Genomic DNA, 18,999 nt, shown 5'->3' with positions numbered 1-18,999 from the left:
GAATTAACTACCTGAAGCCCTGGTGCAGCGACGTGTCATTCCACACAGACAGCTTCTGCGTCTAGGTCTAGGTCACCGTGGAGGTTCAGCTGAAACTGGCTCCATAGGTCTCTGTCTCCACCTTGTTGCATGTGATGCCATCATTAGCTGGGATCATGGGTGGTCACTACTTTAGGCTTTACCCCACTATCTCAAATTCATAATTAGAGCCCATGCTTCGTATTCATCGTTCCCTGTGCATAGAAGTTAAATGAGGCTTGAAGTGTCTATGCTTTCTCCATGCAAAATGAGTAATGTGTTTTTATGCATAATGCCAGAGGAATTTTTCCAGATGGTTAAAACTAGAATACACAAGCCAGAGAAGGAAGAAATAAAAAAGGTTATAGTTTTCCCAGGCAATCAGTGCTCCATTGTCAAATATGTGAATCATCCTGACTGCTGCTTTTTCCTCATTTTGCCTGCATTTTGAGGGAGTTAACAGTTCATGAACTTCTCTAAAACTGTTACCTTGACATCAGTAATCCAAATTGTAATCCTCAGAATCTCCTCAGACTCCTCACATCAAATTGTCATATTCATGTCCCCAAGTCTCATTACTTTTGCCATCTGTGCATGTATTTTTCAAAGTCCCATTTTTCTTTTATCATGGTCTTACTGAAGCTGGGATCCAAGAGTAATTTAAGAGCTCATGTAGTCCAAATCTCTTATATTACAAAAGAGTAAAGAGAGTCCTGCACAGCTGGAGTTTTCCAGGTAGGTAATGGAGGAACAGGACTGAGATTCGAGCCTTTGGATTCTCAATAGAAAAGTGGATTCCCCACAATCACTGGGCTAAGTAACACTTGCTGTTCGAATTCTGATATTTTAATTAAGCTGCAGTTTTCCTTTGTGTCATTTCCCTCTTTGGAAAAAACAACAGAATAGATAAAAAAAAGTATTAAGTAGTCCTGAAAGAACTGGAGCCTCACCTCAAATCCTTCATCCTTAGAAGCAATTTAAATTGCATCAGTCACCTGACAATCAGTTGCACAATTACAAGAATGTACCTCCTCACCTATCTCAACAATCAGTTTGTACTTTTCTGTGTATTGACTACAGGGAAATCAGCAGCAGTCTCCAGAAAGGCACAGGAGGGCCTGTTTCTGAATGTCATAAATATCTGACAATCTTTAAGGAAGTGTTATTCCATATTTAGCACTGATTTTAAGTGTGTCATTGTGTGTTCCTTCATTGCAACATATTTGAATATATTTTATAGAATATCTGAGAGATATATCTCTCATTTTAGTATAGCTTCCTTAATTAAGAGTTTGTACTACCAAAGTCTTTCCTTCTTGAATGCATTTATTTACTCCAATCTTGTGATGGGGGAAAAAAAAGACCTGTCCTTTATGAAAGACACTCCAGGTTCTTCTCTTATTCATTCATTTACTCAACAAACATTTGCTGCTAGAGGCCCTCAGTTTTTCAGCCTTTTCATCCTTAGAGGGAAATGACACAGGGACATTCCAGAATTATCTGTGAAGTTATCTGGCTGGAGCTTCAGTCACTGTGCCTGTTTTCTCCCCAGTCCTTTCTGCCACTCTCAAGAGCCCGTGTGGGAGAGTTCATTCAAGGTGACAAATATCCAAGCCAATTTGTTTAGCCAGCTCTCCCAGTAATCCATTATCATAGACAATTGAGAGTGTACTGTAGTGTAACTATAATAAAGGCATTTTGGGTGTTAGTCTGAAACTTAATGTACACAACCTTAGGGATGGTGAGGAAGCAGAATATGGATAGGCCTTAACTTCAGGTAGCACAATCAGCAAGAGAGGCAGGAGATGAAGATAGATCGTATGTAGGGAATATTTAAACACCAAATCATGACTAATAAGAAGAAATTATAAGAATAAATTAGATATTCTATATCTGGGAAGAAACACAGTTACACAATATTTACAGTACATGCAATGATATCACGTTATATATGTAGTCCTTTGAAATTTTAAAAAAACCTCAAAATACATCCATAAATGATATTGTCTTACAACTCACATGGATGAGAGTTAGAAGTGAACTTACCTACATTTTAGAGATGTTCAAACTGTAGCAGATCAGAGTGCTTTCTTCGCAGTGTTACCATGTGGGTAACACTGCAGGCAGGGGATAAAACTAGTTTCCTGGCTTGCTCATATCAGTATCTAATCTTAAACTGAATATACACTTTATTTTCAAAAATAAGATTTGAATTTTTCTTTTCTCTTTCCCCTCCCTTCCTTCCTTCCTTCCTTCCTTCCTTCCTTCCTTCCTTCCTTCCTTCCTTCCTTCCTCCCTTCTTCCCTCCCTCCCTCCCTTTCCTTCCTTCCTTCATTTCTTCCTTCCTTTATTTATTTATTTATTTATGTATTCTCCTTCCTTCTTTCCTTCTTTTTTTCCTTTCCTTATTTCCATACTAAAAAATACATAGCTTTTTTAATCTATGAACTCTGATGAAATCTTTCACAAGTTGCAAGATTTTGGTTTGTACTTCAATAAAAAATTATTATTTACTTAGGAAAATCCATTCAACAAATATTTTATGATGCCAACCATAAATATAATACATTATAATGCTTTGGTGAATATAAAAATGTATGATTCAAGACATGGGTGCAGACTATAAGAGCTTATTGAGGAAGCAAAACATATAGCCATAAAATAGTTGTGTGATTACTATAGTAAAGATAACATGAGAGAAATTTAAGGAAGGCCTAAATGGAAGGGAAAATCAGCTAGGAAAGGAGCATAATATTTTTGAGAATCTGTATTTAGCCAGGAACTTTGCAATCATTAATTTATTTCAATTTTATAATTCAAAAAAATTATCATCTCAATCTGCAGGTTTTACAAACTGAGACAAAAAAAGGAGAGCAAATTTCCCATGGTAATACAGTGAAATTTGAAACTAAATGCATGATATCAAAGGTCTTTTTTTGGACTCTGAAGAGCTTGGAAAGTTTTAGGTAGAAAAATACGATCATAAGCAAAGGAATAAAAAGCTAAATGAATAAGCAAAAAGGCCTGAGGAGTGTAGTCCAGTTAAAGGAAACAGATAAGAGGAGTGATAAATAAATGCTGCATTTGCTTGTATTAAATTTGAACAGTCAATAAATTATCAATACCATGATCAAAAATTTTTTGATAATGTTACTGTGGTGAATATTATCACTGATGAGATGCTATTACAAAGTCTAGACAGGAGGCAATGAAGCACTAAAGGGAGCCTACAGTTGGGATTATAGAGGGAAAGAAATGAGAGATGTTTGGCAATATTATCTGTAGCAGGGTGTTTTAAAATTGGGTTATGTTTGAGGAAGAAGATGAAATGTATAAAATGGTAAATTGATTGGGACCTAGTATAATCAAGAACAGATAAAAGATGCAAGATTCTGATGTGCTGATTTTGAGGCCTTGCTAGAATTAAAAAATGAGTTGCTGTAACTGAAAGAAAATCCACAGAGCAGCGGATCCACTGTTTGTTGTAATGATTTTTAGAAGATTATAAAGATGCCCAAATGCAGGTTGTGCCCAGACCAATTAAATCAGAATAATGGAGGTCGACCTAGACTTCAATCATTTTTAAATCTTTCCCTGTGCAGCTAAGGTTGAGGAACTCAGGCCACAGAGGGTGAGATTTGAAGTTGTGATTATGGATGAGATCACCTCCCAGTGTGTAAATACTCACTCACAGCAGAATGCTGAGTCAGCAAAGGTAACATAGAAGAAGAGGCTGCAGATAGAAAAAGTGAATGTGCAAGAACCCAAAGGTGAAGTAATGAAGTCACAGAAGACCTAATCAATGAGCCAACTGTTCAGATACAATTAGAAGACTAAAAAAGGTTTCAGCTTTTATGATAAGCAAGTTACCTCCTGATTAGAGAATCAGTTTCAGGAATGTAGTGAAGGTCATGTTACAATCAAATGAGACAAGATATTGAAAGAAGGAGTTAGTTCATGTAAACTAACACTGGAAAATAAGTTGTCTGGGAGCTGAGGAAGAGAAAGATTGAATTGAAGGTTTTGATGATTTATGTTATGGTAGACCTATGCACATTGTAAGCTGAAAGAAAAGAAGTAGGATTTTGAGAGAGGTTGAAGATATTTCTAGAAGACTGAGGAAGAGGGTCCAGGAGAAAGTAAGAAACAATGAAAAGCAAAATACATACAGCGGATTTGTCCTAGCAAGTATAGAAGATTTGTTCTTAAAAAATGATGTCTCCTGGTTGGCGTAGCTCAGTGGATTGAGCACGTGCTGTGAACCAAACATCGCAGGTTCGATTCTCAGTAGGGGCACATGCCTAGGTTGCAGGTCATGGCCCCCAGCGTATTGACGTTTCTCTCTTTCTCTCTCTCTCTCTCTTTCTCTCTACCTTCCCTCTAATCTAAAAATAAATAAATAAAATATTTTTAAAAATGATGTAAAATAGCCCTGGCTGGTGTAGCTCCATGGATTGAGCATGGGCTGCAAAACAAAGCATGGCAGGTTCGATTCCCAGTCAGGGCACATGCCTGGGTTGCAGGCCATGGCCCCCAGCAACCGCACATTGATGTTTCTCTTTCTCTTTCTCCCTCCCTTCCCTCTCTAAAAATAAATAAATACAATCTTTTAAAAAATAATGTAAAATAGAAAGAATGACTATGGATTCTCTAAATATGAAGAGACAAGATAATTTTCTCAGGGTTTTAAGCTATGATAAATACTGTCTGCATGAGGTAGGTTACATGCAGACTATGGTAATGTTATTAATAAGCCATGCACGCATACACACACACAAATTTCAGAGTAGTAGTGAAGGCTCAATGAGGACACATAACAGGAATTTGTGGTAAATCTTATTAGCATAATCTTGAGACACCTTTCAATAAAGCTCTGTACTTAGAGAAGTTGGGATGGGTGATTGTGAAATGTTTACTATTGATATGATTTGAATGTGTTTCGAAATTAACAAGGACAGATGAATAGGTTAACAGAATCTGAGAAACTTGTACAGTAAACATGTTATAAAAATGATCAAACCTCTAGTTCCAATGGGTTTTATTAACAAAGTCAAAGTGGGAGAAAAAAGAAAGAGGTGCATTGAAATACGGTGATGTCTAGTGATTGGGAATTTGTTGTTTCAAGTCAAGAAGGAGGAGAGAGAAAGTGGTAAAAGATAAATATTTTAGATTTAACAAGTAGATATTGATATTAAAATGCCTTGGGACAAAAGAGTTGGAGGAGTAAAAGTCACTAAATTTAAAGAGTTTAAAGTCATGTGAAGCTATCACTCATTTTAGAAATTTTGCATAAGACTTATAGTCTAGTCTACAAGACCACTAAATAGAAGCTACAAAAAGAAACAACATGCTAAGTATTCAAAGAAAATACTTCTTGATAATTTTATCCAAGCATTCATCAAGAATTATTCATTGAAATGCTAGTATTACCTTTTAAATAAAGGAGTGAAGGAGTTCCAAGGGCAAACTTTAGGGGAAATTTGTATCCTACTTTCTATTATGGACATTTGCAATGTACATTAGCATATTACAAGATTTGAGAATATCTGTGTTAAGAAGAGACAAAAAATGCACAATAATAAATAACAATGACAACAACAAAAAACCTGCTTCACTTAAGTATGTCCAAACTTATTTGGTTACTGAACACTTTTTTTTTCTGTTTCACCTGAAAAGATCCGTTGAAATAGCATTTTATGAAACATTTTGGAAAACATTGGCATATCAAATTAAAATTAAAATATGGTTTTAGCAATGCTTTTTTTCATATTCACTGAGAAGCAATTAAATTAGTTGGGCTCTCATGTTTTCCAATTTTACTTTATTTATTAAATTCATTAGCCCACTGATTTTTATGTTGCATTTAATTCAGTAGACAAAGATTAATTTTTATTGCACTGATTTTGCACAAGTTGAAGCACACACTTGAATCTTGACATTAAAGGAATATACAAATACTCATTTTTAAAATAATATGATATGAAAGAATTATTAATGGATTAGTGTTTGACTCAAAATGTCCATAGATGCAGAGTAATAGAGGATAATACAATAATAAGAATTCAGAAAAGGAATGTAAACAGGCCCATCAACCATACCACATCATTCATACACACACACACTACAGGAGAAGAAAACTAGAGGACCATATATCAGAACAGTAATGGGGCTATTCCATGTAATAATAGGTTTCATTATTTCATTTGTCCTGATTACACATTCTAAGTTTTCTACAATGTGTATACACTACATTTGCAATAAAAACATGAACTCAACCTGACCACTTATTCCGCTGATCACAACAGAAGCTCAGTCCTGGCTTTAAAAGGCTGACACATGTTCCACAGCAAATTACAAACAGAAAACTGAAACATAAATACGAGCCTGCTCCAGCTGCAGGTCCACACCTGGGTCAACAGGTCATCTTAATTGGTGTTACCTGTAATACTGTGTTGCCTCAGGTCTGATCATATGCTGAGTAATATGATTATGTTTGAGTTTGGAGAAGATAAAAATCTCATATGCAAATGAGTTTAATAAATTTTAAAAATAATATGGTGAACAAATATTCTTTTCAAGAGAACAGTAAACCAAATACAGGTTAAGGTTTGTTAAAAGAGTAATTGGAAGTCAGATATTCTGCTGGGTTGACTAATATAAAATTACTGCTACTAAACCATTTTTCACTTAAGAAATATGCAATTTCATTGGGCACAAACTAACACTTTAACTGGCTGGAAATCAGGACATTAATCATTTACAATAGAATGTATCTGCTAAAGACCAGTTCCTGTGTAGAAAATAACTTGAAACAAGAAAATACATGCTTTTGTTGTTCAGGATTGAAAAGTCATCCTGTTGTTTTTTTCTTTCTTATTTTCTTATCTCTGAAGATAAGGAGTTCCAAGGACAAATAATTAATAGTTTGAGTTGCATTATATTGAAGACACAAAATTAAGCTCCAAAGAGACATACATGATGGGGATAAAGGAATATAGTAGTTTTTGCTTTTTTGTTTTGTTTTGTTTTCCAGGAATCTGTTGAGGTAAAGGGTTTAGGCCAGGTTACAGTAAACATTTTATTATATAAAGAGATTTAACACAACTCATTAATAGAAGAAAAGGGCACAGTAATTGTTTTCTTTCTAAGATGAAATAATCTTAATAAGACTCTGTTTCAATCTTCACCTATTGAAACCTGAGCATACTTTACTTGATGTGATGTTCTCTTCCTAGTCAAGATATTGACCACCCACTTATTTTGTAGAGTTTTAGAGACAGAAATTTTATGTTAATGATGCTGGTAACTTCCCTGTTCTGTTAGCATTAGCTATAACAAATTCTTTCTCCCTTAAAAATCTCTTCTTGAGTTTCTTGTGTATAAAAATTACCTACTATCATACTGCATTAAAGATGTGCTAAGGTGATTTTGCTGAAGTATAAAAGTAACTCCTAAAGCCTTGGTTGCGTCTGGTGTTGGTTTTGGTTTTGCTTGGTTTTGTTTTAGAATGCAATGTATTAATTTACATAAAGTAAAAGAAGACAAGTTAATATATGACTGTGAGAGAAAATGACAGTGAGTCAAAAGAAAACAATAGCGAGTAACAAATAAAAAAGAGCTCATAAAGTTAGGTGAGAAATTACGTAGGCAAAAAATAATTTCAGGGATGTGCCAAAAACAAAAACAGAATAAACAATCAAAAAGGCTTTGTAAGACATAGGAAGTGGAAAGTTCCACAGATAAATAACTTTGAAAAACAAACATGGTATATGGGAAACCAACTGACCACAATTTTAAAGATTCATATTTAACTTTTTCATATAATATATGATGCAACAATTTATCTAACACCTTGTATTAAAAGTTAAAAAGCATTAACAAACTTTTGATTATTCTTAGATATGGTGATGATGCCTTCAAGGACTAAAAAAGTATTTTGGGAGAAATTTTGTATGCTAATGATAAATTACTGCACTGCCAAAAAAGAAAAAAGAATAAATGTTTTTAGGAAACACCAGAAAAAAATTATCTTTCAAGTTCTAGCCACATGTAAATTCATGCAAAATTATCTAAACTGATTAACTACTTATTACTTCATAAAAAATTATGCCCAGATTTAACAGCTTAAAAATAATACAAATTTTATTATTTCACAGTTTCTGTGGGTCCACAAGCAGCCTGGGAACAGCAGAGCTGGGTCCTCTCCTTCAGAAGCGCTCACAGGCTATAAGCAAGGCGGTCTCACATTGAGAAGGTCACATTGAGGATACACTCTCAAGCTCAGTAACCTGGAAGAAATGCACTTTTATGCTGTGCAGTATTTCCCCCTGATTTGGGAGGGATATGCTCCAAGATTCCAAGTTGTTGCCTGAAACCATGGGGAGTTTCTCACTCTATATTACTATGTTTCTTTCTATGTGAAATATTTACCATATATACAGTGAAAGATTCACAGTGACAACTATGAATAAAATAGAACAATTACAAAAATATACTGTAATAAAAGTTATGTGAATATGGTATTATTAAGGAAAATAAGGATGATTTGAACACCAGCACTGTGATACAGCAACAGGCCATCTAATAACCAAGAAAGCTACTAAGCAACTGTCAGGTGGGTGGCATGTGCAGGGCTGGATACACTGGACGGAGAGATGATTCATATCCCTGGCTGGAGAAAGGGTGATAGCAAGAGATTTCATCACACTACTCAGCATAGCAGGCAATATAAAATGTATGAATTATTTCTGGGATTTTCCATGTAATATTTTTGGGCCAAGGTTGATTGTGGGTAACTGAAATCATAGAAAGTAAAACCAGAGATAAGGAAGAACTACTATATTTACTTTAAAATCACATATCTAACTTTATTGTAGAAATTTTTTAATTAATTAGAGTAAAAACCATGAACTTTCAAATGAATGTCATTGAACTTATGGTAGTTACAAATAATAAATATTCTTAAATGCTAGTATAGATTATTGAGGCTGCCATTTCATTTATTCTTTTATCCAGTCAATAGTTTTGAGTCCTTGCTTGTTCCCAGGATAGGGCTGTGAAAAAAAAAGTCTCTGCTCTCCTGTACCTTATATAATAGTGAACAGAGATTAAAAATAAACAAGTAAACAATTCAATACCTTAGCTGGTGACACTTGCTATAAGAAATTAAAGCATGTTATAAGTGTTGGTGAGTGTGTGTGTGTGTGTGTGTGTGTGTGTGTAAAATGGTCATTCAAGGCATCTCTGAATAGGTAACATTTGTGTAGATACTTAAAAGAAGTAAATACTATATATAAATGACAGAGTGTTGAGCCTCTCAGAGGAAGGAGAAAGTGCATGGCCTAAATCATGGAAATGCATGATTTGTTCAGAGAACAGTAAGAGAGAGGGGGTTGTTGGAAGCACAGAGGAGGACTCAGTACTTGGAAGACTGAAAAGTAACTGCTAGATCATGCAGGCCTGGGGCAGGTCATCACAGGGGCTGTTATTTTCCCAGGTAAGCTGGGAAGGCACAGGAGAGACAACATCTAAGCTATGTTACAAGAGCATCCTTATGGATATTGTATGTAGAACAGAAAGCTGAAGGTAGAGTATAACCAACAGAAAAACACAGAGACTCATTAAGAATCTAGTGAAACAATTCAGGTGAGAAATGATGTGGCTTGAATGAAGGTGACAGCAATGGAGGTGGGAAGGAGTGAGCAAACTTGGGATATACTTTGATGTCATGAACTTTTTACTGAAAGAATATGATGTGGTGTATGAATTAGACAAAGAAGACTTTTTGTTTGTTTGCAGATATAAATTAAATAGATGAAATCAATCTCTATCTTTACTAGTGGAATTTTCATATAAAGAATTCAGAGATTTTTTAAAAGATTTTATTTATTATTTTATTTTTAGAGAGGGAAGGGAGGGAGATAGAGAGAGAGAAACATTAATGTGTGGTTGCTGGGGGTTATGGCCTGCAACCCAGGCATGTGCCCTGACTGGGAATCGAACCTGCGATACTTTGGTTCGCAGCCCATGCTCAATCCATGGAGCTACACCAGCCAGGGCCATAAACTAGAGATTTCTTAAAAAATAATGTTTTAAACTGAAAAAAGTGAATGTTGTCTTTCTAAACTTCACATGCTATTTGGTTTAGAATGCTTTATAACTTTAACACTAAAATATTTACACATATTTCTCTTGATTTTTTTCTCACTAAGTACTCTATGACAAGCCTACCTCAGAGAAGATTTTATAAGACTGATTCACATCAATTTTCACTGCTTATTTTTGTAATAAAAAATCTTTAAAAACTCTTGATAGATGATGCTTACAGTACTTATTCAGAATGAATGTCAAAGCTTAAAGAACCTATTATGTGTCCTGGAGTAAGACATGGACAAACTCACTCTCTTTGTCACTCTTGATTACTCTCTTTTGGACAGCTATAAATATATGCAACAGAAAAATGAATTTTCTTATAATGACTAGAATTTTAATTTCTGGAAAACTTATTGTTAAAAGCAGAAACAATAAATATAAATAAAGATAGCTGTAAGTAATGAAAGCAAAGGCACAAAGATAATTAAGTAATTTTATCTAATTGAATTCATTTATTTTTGCTTGGAAATTCTTTTTTAATTTTTTTTTCTATTTCCAGTGTAAGCTTGAGAAGATTATCACATACCAACTATGTAATCTTATAAGTCTCCTCATATTGGAGGACCTATATATTCCATCTGCAAAATAATAACATCGGGCTACATGACTACAGCAGTTGAATATTATAATTCATAATTTTATTGTGAGAAAGAAAATACAATTTATAAAAATTTTTCATTTTGAAGTTAATAATTGTATATAGTGTTTAAATGTGCTTTATTTTGAAAGCTTTGCCAAGTTAGTCATATATTAACATATTTATTCAACAATTATATATTATTTATTTTGTTAATATTTTGAAGACTCAGGCATGAAGCACCACCATGTCCCCAGCACTCTTCCACCCCCCCACACACAATTTCAGTCTATTTGGGTAATAAAACAAACAAATGAAATACAATAGAAAATAAGAGTGCTTTGATATATGTAGTCCAGGGTGGGTATTTTTATTAGTTAGGAGTCCATGGTTGTAAATGACAGAAACCTAACTAATTTGCTTATACAAAAAAGAAGTTACGTTGAAAAGAAAAATAAATTCTCACATTAAAGGAAATTCTATAGCAACCCTGGCATCTCTGAGAACCTCAGGGTTTAGAAGAGGATTCAGCTCTGCCAGTACCATCTACTTTTCCTCTCTACTTGGCAGCATTCTTTATCCTACAGACAAGCTTTTTCAAGTGACAGAGAGTATGGCCATTGGCTGACCTACAGTCACATGCTTCCTGTTTATGTGCCAGGAAGGGGCTGGGGTTGAACAGGCTAAATCAGTCCTAGGCCAACAGCTATTGCCAGTGAAGAGCAAATACTGCAAGTGGTCAAACTGAAGCCATCTGTCCTCCGACCTTTGCAAAAGATGAGGAAAGGGATATGAGGAGATAACAGCAAGATAGTAACTACCTCAATGGCTAACCCAGAATATGTAAAATCAGGGGAGACAATATTTGAATCTTAACATAAGAAATAGAGAGGAGGAAGCAGAAAAGGGTATCAAAGTCATGGAAACATAAGAACATGGTAGCACTTCTGGAGAACAACAAAAGAGCTGTGTAGGGTTGCAGTGAAGGAGACAGGGTACTGGTAAGAAATAGATCCCACTTTTGGGAGTATATCCAAAGGAACCCAAAACACTAATTCAAAAGAACATAAGCACAATTATTCACAATTGCCAAGCTATGGAAGAAGCCCAAGTGTCCATCAATAGATGAGTGGATAAAACAACTACAGGATATTTACACAATGGAATACTACTTGGTGATAAAAAAAAGAACATTTTACCCTTTGAAACAGCATGAATGGACCTGGAGAACATTATGCTAAGTGAAATAAGCCAGCCAGAGAAAGACAAATACCATATGATTTCACTCATATGTGGAATCTAATGAACAAACTGAACTAACAAAAAAATGAGGACAGACTCGCCAATGGATAACAGGATGACAGCTAGTGTTGGGGGATGGGGGAGGGGTGAAGGGATTGAAGAAAAAGGAAAAAGGCCTCATGGACATGGGCAACAGTGTGGTGATTGCTAGGGGGAGGGAGTACAAGGCGACTAAATGGTACTGGAAAAAAATATAATAACAATTAAATAGAAAAGAAAGACATAGAGTTAGACATGTGGATTGGGTCACATTGTACAGGGATTGTATATTTCATGTTATGGTTTGGAATTTCCTGACTAAGCTTGAAGACAAATGAAGAGGAGGCCAGATGACAATCAAAGCAAAGCTGGTCAGAGCTTGAAGTTAGGAAGAAATTGTAAAAGGAAAGGAACTAAAGAGGAAATAAAAATAGATTATGAAGTATAATAATTAGGCTTTTAACAAAGTAGAGGCAAGAGAGAAGATAAAGTCTAGGATGAATCCCCAGATTGCCATTCCCATTAAGAGAATGCCACCCCTGACACGGAGAGATGGAACATCAGAGAAGCAAACATAACTGACTTAGGAAAACATACTTTTTGATGTCTTTGGAATATGAAATTTTATCAGGTATTATGGGTTACAAATTGTGCCTTGTAACTTCAACTTGGACTATGTGGTAACTTCTAGTACTAATGTATTTCATTTTATATAATTTACATACTTCATTTTTTACTAAATCACTGCTTGATTGCTTTGCAATAGTGTGCTTCCAAATGGAAGTATTTTGATCTGACTTTTATTATTCACCTTAGAACATGGAACATAGTATGAAGTTGATAATGGAAGCCTTACTAGCTAATTTTAATATGGGATTAACTGTCACAATTAGTTTCATGATCTAAGAAAGATCAATTAATTATTTTTGAATGGCATTATTTTATCTGTAAAACAATGTCTAAAATTACTTTCAAAATTCCAACATTTTCTAAGTATTTGCTTGCAGAAGACTAGGAATTGATACTGTAAACTAAAACAACATTAAAAGTGTATCCATAGGCTACTCTAAAAATCACCAAGAAAGAGGAAAAAGAGCAAGAAAATAAAAGTCTGATCTTCAATTGCTGTCACCTGGCATGCTCCTGAAAGGCTGGACTTTGTGGCAATCACCACCTTTATTGACTCTACTTCTCGAGATCCTCAGATTGATCATTAGTCTCCCAAATTCTGTGCTATGCCTTAAACTTTATTTAAAGCCTTTCTTACATAGAAAGATGTTCTTGGCAGCTAGAACAGGCCTAAACAATACTATGAACTCACACACAGTCCCCACTGTGAATCAAGCACTGTTTTAAAATGTTTTGCAATCATGACAAGTATAAAGTGTTAACTTAGTGTGGTTTTAATTTGCATCTCTCTGATGATTAGTGATGTTGAGCATCTTTTCATGTGTCTATTGGCCATCTGCATGTCCTTCTTGGAGAAGTGTCTATTCATCCTCTGCCCATTTTTTAAATCAGATTGCTTGCTTTCTAGTTTTAAATCGTATGCATTTTTTATATATTTTGGATACTAACCCCTTATCAGATGTATCATTGGCTTCCATCTAGTAGGTTGTCTTTTGGTTTAATTGATAATTTCCTTCATTGTGCAAAAACTCTTTAGTTTGATGTACTCCCCTTTGTTTAGTTATTTATTTTTGTTTTCCTTGCCTGAGGAGACATATCAAAAAAAAAAAATCTTACTATGAGCAATGTCAAAGAGTTTGCTTATGTTCTCTTCTAGGAGTTTTATGACAACAAGTCTTATATTTAAGTCTCTGATCCATTTTGAATTTATTCTTGTATACAGTATAATAAAGTGATTCAGTTTCTTTCTTTTGTATGTGTCCACCCAGTTTCCTTAACACCATTTATTGAATAGACTGTCTTAACCTCATTGTATTTCTTGCCTCCTTTGTCATATAGTGACCATATAGTGAGTTCATTTTGGGGCTCTCTGTTCAATTACATTGATCTATGTATCTGTTTTTATGCCATAGTATGCTTTTAAAATTATTACTATTATAGCCTTGTGGTGTAGTTTGATATCAGGTAATGTCATACTTCCAACTTCATTCTTCTTTCTCAAGATTGCTTTGGCTATTTAGGAGCATGTGTAGTTCCATATAAATTCAGGATTATTTTTTTTTGGTTCTCTAAAAAATCCCATTGATATTTTGGTAGGCATTGCATTGAATTTGTACATTGCTTTGGGTGGTATGGACATTTTAACAGTGTTAATTCTTCTTATCCATAAACATGGTATATTCTTCCATTTATTGTATTGTTGGGAACCACCCTGCCTGGATTCAGAAGCTGTAATACCGTCCCCCCCATGACTAAGGCTGGGTGAGCGACCTTGGGACCATAAGCCACTGAGGAGACAAAGCTTACCTCCCTGGCAAGGGTGCCACCTCTGCTCCTTTTACTTCATCCATAACTGGCCCCCAATGCTTAGTTGGTTAGCCAATGACGGGTAAGATTTCCCAAAGGGGGGAAAGACTTAAGACAGGCACGATCACATGGGAGGCCCCCAAGGAAGGACTTGGGGGGTTACAGCAAAAAGGGGTGATGGATCCTCACCCCTTGGCTTTGACAAAGCCTGAGTCCTCATTCTGTCTGCAAGAAGTCTCCTAATCTCTTGACTGCCTTATTTCCCTTGTTCTACCTAAGTCTAAAACAATGACAGAGGGTAGTGCAGCCCTGTGCAGGAAAGGGTGGGTTCCCTGGGCAATCAGGCCTAAGAAAGAATATGTAAAATCCTGTGAAACCTGCTTTGTTTAGAATGCTCTCAATGAAATGATAAGGGTCCAAGCAAGAAGTAAGTTTGTTCCTCAAAGTTTTACAGCTCTTTAGCTATCTGACCCTGACTCAAAATAGTCCCTCAGAGTTCTTTGTTATCTATTGTTTGATACTTACTTCCTGACAATGATTAATGAGCTTTACCTGTATTTTTGTGCAAATGAACCCAATAAAAGCCCATTGAGGAACAGGCTCCTGGCCCTTCTCCTTTGAGAGATCAGCTACCTTTCCTCCCCAAGCAGATCATGTCTTGGTAGACTTATTCTCATCTGTGGTGGCCAGGGGGCCCCTGTGGGTGGAGCCCCCCTGCCCACATTGTATCTTCTTCAGTTTCTTTCTTCATTATCTTGTAGTTGTTCAAGTATAGGTTTTTATTTTTTATTTTCTTGCTTAAATTTTTTCCTATGTATCTTATTATTTTTGGTGCAACTGTAAATGGGGTTGTTTAAAAAATTTTTTTTCTGATAGTTTGTTACTGTGTTAGAAAACTGCAACTGATTTCTGAATATTAATTTTGTATCCTGCTACTTTACTAAATTCATTTATCTAGTTTCTATAAGTAGAATGGCTATCATCAATAAATCCCCAAAACAACATGTGTTGGCAAGGATGTAGAAAAAAGGGAACCCTGCTACACTGTTGGTGGGATTGTAAACTGGTACAGCCACTATAGAAACAGTGTGGAGAGTCCACAAAAAATTAAAAACAGAACTATCATATGACCCAGAAATTTCATTTCTGGTTATTTATCTGAAGAAACTCAAAACACTAGTTTAAAAAGACATATGTGCCCATATGTTTAATGCAGCAATATTTACAATACCCAAGACATGGAAAACTTAAATGTCCATCAATAGATGACTGGATAAAAATGATGTGGGACATGTACTCAATGGAATGGTTCTCCATCATAAAAAAGAAGGAGATCTTGCCACTTGCAACATCATGCATGGACCTAGAAAGCATTATGCTGAGTAAAATAAGTCAAACAGACAAAGACAAATATCATGTAATTTCAGTTATATGTGGAATCTGAAAAACAAAGTAGATGAACAAACAAAATAGAAACAAACTTATGGATACAGAGAACATTTTGATGGTTGCCAGGTGGGATGGGGTTGGGGAATGGGTGAAATGGGGCACTGGATTAAGATGTACAAATTTCCCATTATAAAAACAGTCATGAAGATGTAAAGCACAGCATAAGGAATATAGTCAATAATATTGTAGTAACTATGAATGATGCCAGGTGGGTACTTGACTTATCAGGGTGATGATTTCATAAGTTATATAAATGTCTCATCATTATACCATAAACCTAATATAATATTGTAACAAAAATAAAGTGTTTTGCACACATCCAATGATTTAACCATAAAGCAATACTATGAGATAGGATTTTATTTTTTATTTCTATTTTTTGAAAAGTACAAAAAGGTATAGATGTTTTAAGTGACTTGTCGAGTCTTAAAAATAGTAAGTGGTGAAATTGAAGTGGAACCCGAGTAGCTGTCTCTAAATCTATTTGCTAAATGCAATGGAATTCTGCCTCTCGACAGGCAGGAATTTAATGCCACTGTGTTTCTGCAGGGTGAGGAAGACTATGCACTACAGTCCTGTGGCTTTGATACATTTAAAATGTTTATTTTGAGGTGAGGCAATCAATGTTACTCAACTTGCTGCATTTATTTCTGAGAGGCTCTCATCTATAAGAGAAGATAACTTTTAAATATGCTCTTACAAGAAATTAACTATCTGGCCACAAGCTACCTACTTCGTGTAACTTTTAGTATACATTTTAAATTTAGTGCAATGGTACACAGTTGTGTTTAAGTAAACCTTAATTATTGGAATTATAAAAATATTTTCCTATGTATTATAGGCACAATTGCACTACACACTATATTAATGTTTGTTTAATTATGTATTGCCAATGAAATATTGATAAGGTGCAACATTTATGGTTTGTAGAGCAGTCCAATGTTGTGGGAGAAATGAGGTAACTACTATATTTTAATTTTATTATTTTCATAACAAAGATACGAAAATATCTCTGTTGTGGCAACTGTGTTTATTATTTATACAAACACTATTTTCAAAACCAGTCTGACCCCAAGATAAGTGGGCCAAATCAACACATTGTATCTAGAGAGGTAATTCTGTTTCGTTTTGTTTTGTCTTTTTTTTCTGTTTCTCCTTTCATATTATTTTATGATGATAGCTAGAACTCATTAAATGTTGGTTAAATCTGTTTTATCAGCATGTTGATATCAATACATTTAAATACCCAACAGATTGGATATATTTTAATTAGATTTTTAAATAAAGCAATCAGTATCAAATTAGGCTATGTGGACACGGAGAAAGAAGATACCTACAAAGAGGGCTTAGTGGCTAACTGGGCTCCATGTTTGAAAAGACAGAGCCTAGCAGCCCTTTCTACACGGGTTTATCACACAAGGGCTATCTACACAGGGGTTTATGCACTTCACGGAGGAGCCTGTGCTGAACTACCTATCTCTGCACCGAGCTGCTTGCCTGCTCTGTGTTTCTGCCATTTGCGCCAGCCCTTGAAAAGGAGTTCTTGGAATCCTATTTCAACTAATAGGAGTAAGGTTTTCCACATCACATCTGAACTGTGCCAGCTATAGCCCCAAAAGATCTTTACCAACCAATCAGAGCAGTTACACCTGACGAATCAGTATAGTGCTTTTTTGGACCGATGAAACTTCAAGGATTTGGGGGTCCTCATTTGCTTGGGGACAGACTAACCTGGGGCCAGCTGTGTGGACTACTTACTGTCTGTATAAGTCAGCTCCTCTCTGGCTCGGAAGCACAATTTTCCTGGCAGAGCTGAAACACCAGAGGTGTCTCATGGGAGCTGAGGAGAGCAGACCAGACCAGCATAGCACAAGGTGGACTGACGCTGAGCAGAACTGTCTACCTGTAGAAGGACCTGGCCCCAGGGCTGCCTCACAGCCTTGCTGTTTGCACAGCTGTGCTGTATCACAATTGAGCTGTTTTGCAGCAAATAAAGTTTCCTTCTTCACTGCACCCCAAATTGGGGAATCCTGGTGGCTTTGAATTGGCACCAACGACCATCAGTTGATAGCTAATATATTTAATTATCATCTTTATATTACCATGATAACTATTACACAAGAAGGCACACTGTACATCAGTTGAGCATATTTTGTGCTTAACATCACTACCATGATACATTATTAAAAAACTAAATATCTAAAGTGAATGCTTACCAGCTCTCATACATTTTCAGGGGTCCTATTATGTGGTTTCCAGTGAATAGAGTTACTGATACTACTTTTCACATAATATATTTTATTTTATTTTTTAAAAATGATTTATTGTTCTATTATAGTTCTCCCAGTTTTCCCCCTTTGCCTTCTGCTGCCCTATCCAGCCCTCTATTTTTCACATAATATATTTTAAAGGTAATATCAATTTTAAATGAATTAGCATTAAACTTGTAAATTATTTTATTCTTTTAACTAATACATTGTATTTTATACTCACACATTAAGCAAGCCCTACATACTCTTATTATTCAATTATAGATTATATTAGAACACAGAGTGAAGCTACCAGGGATTTATTTATTTACTTACTTAATTTTGAGTAACAAAAATAAAAGCAAGTTTTTTTGTTTTGTTTTGGTTAGGTATTGTGTTTTGAATAGGCTCAATACAAATAATGTATTTTAAAAAGGAATCCACAAGGCTAGACCTTGTAAATAGGTAAGGAGATGTTCTATTGATAGGCAATGTAAACAGCATTACCGAAATGTAAGTGAGGAAAGATGAGTCCATGCTCCATAAACTAGGACAGAATTGCAAAAGGCCTTGAAATACATGATTTTCCAGTGAGGCCTCTGTATGCCCTTGCCTCATGCAGCTGTTTCTTCCCACCCAACTTACACATGACCTTAGCCTCTAAGTCTTCTTTCTCCATCCTTCTTGATAAATTTGAATTGACTGACAAATAACTGCTAATCTAAAGGACAATTTCTCCCTCTTCCCAAAACTGAGTTTGATCAGCTATTCCCCAGTTTAGCTCAATTTTGTACAACTTGCCATTCTAAAGTTCTGTAGGATTCCTCCTTCCTTCAC

Source organism: Phyllostomus hastatus, unplaced genomic scaffold, assembly GCF_019186645.2.
Source record: "Phyllostomus hastatus isolate PE091 unplaced genomic scaffold, TTU_PhHast_1.1 phas_contig_152, whole genome shotgun sequence".
NCBI lineage: Eukaryota > Metazoa > Chordata > Mammalia > Chiroptera > Phyllostomidae > Phyllostomus > Phyllostomus hastatus.
Note: the sequence above shows the minus strand (reverse complement) of the source record.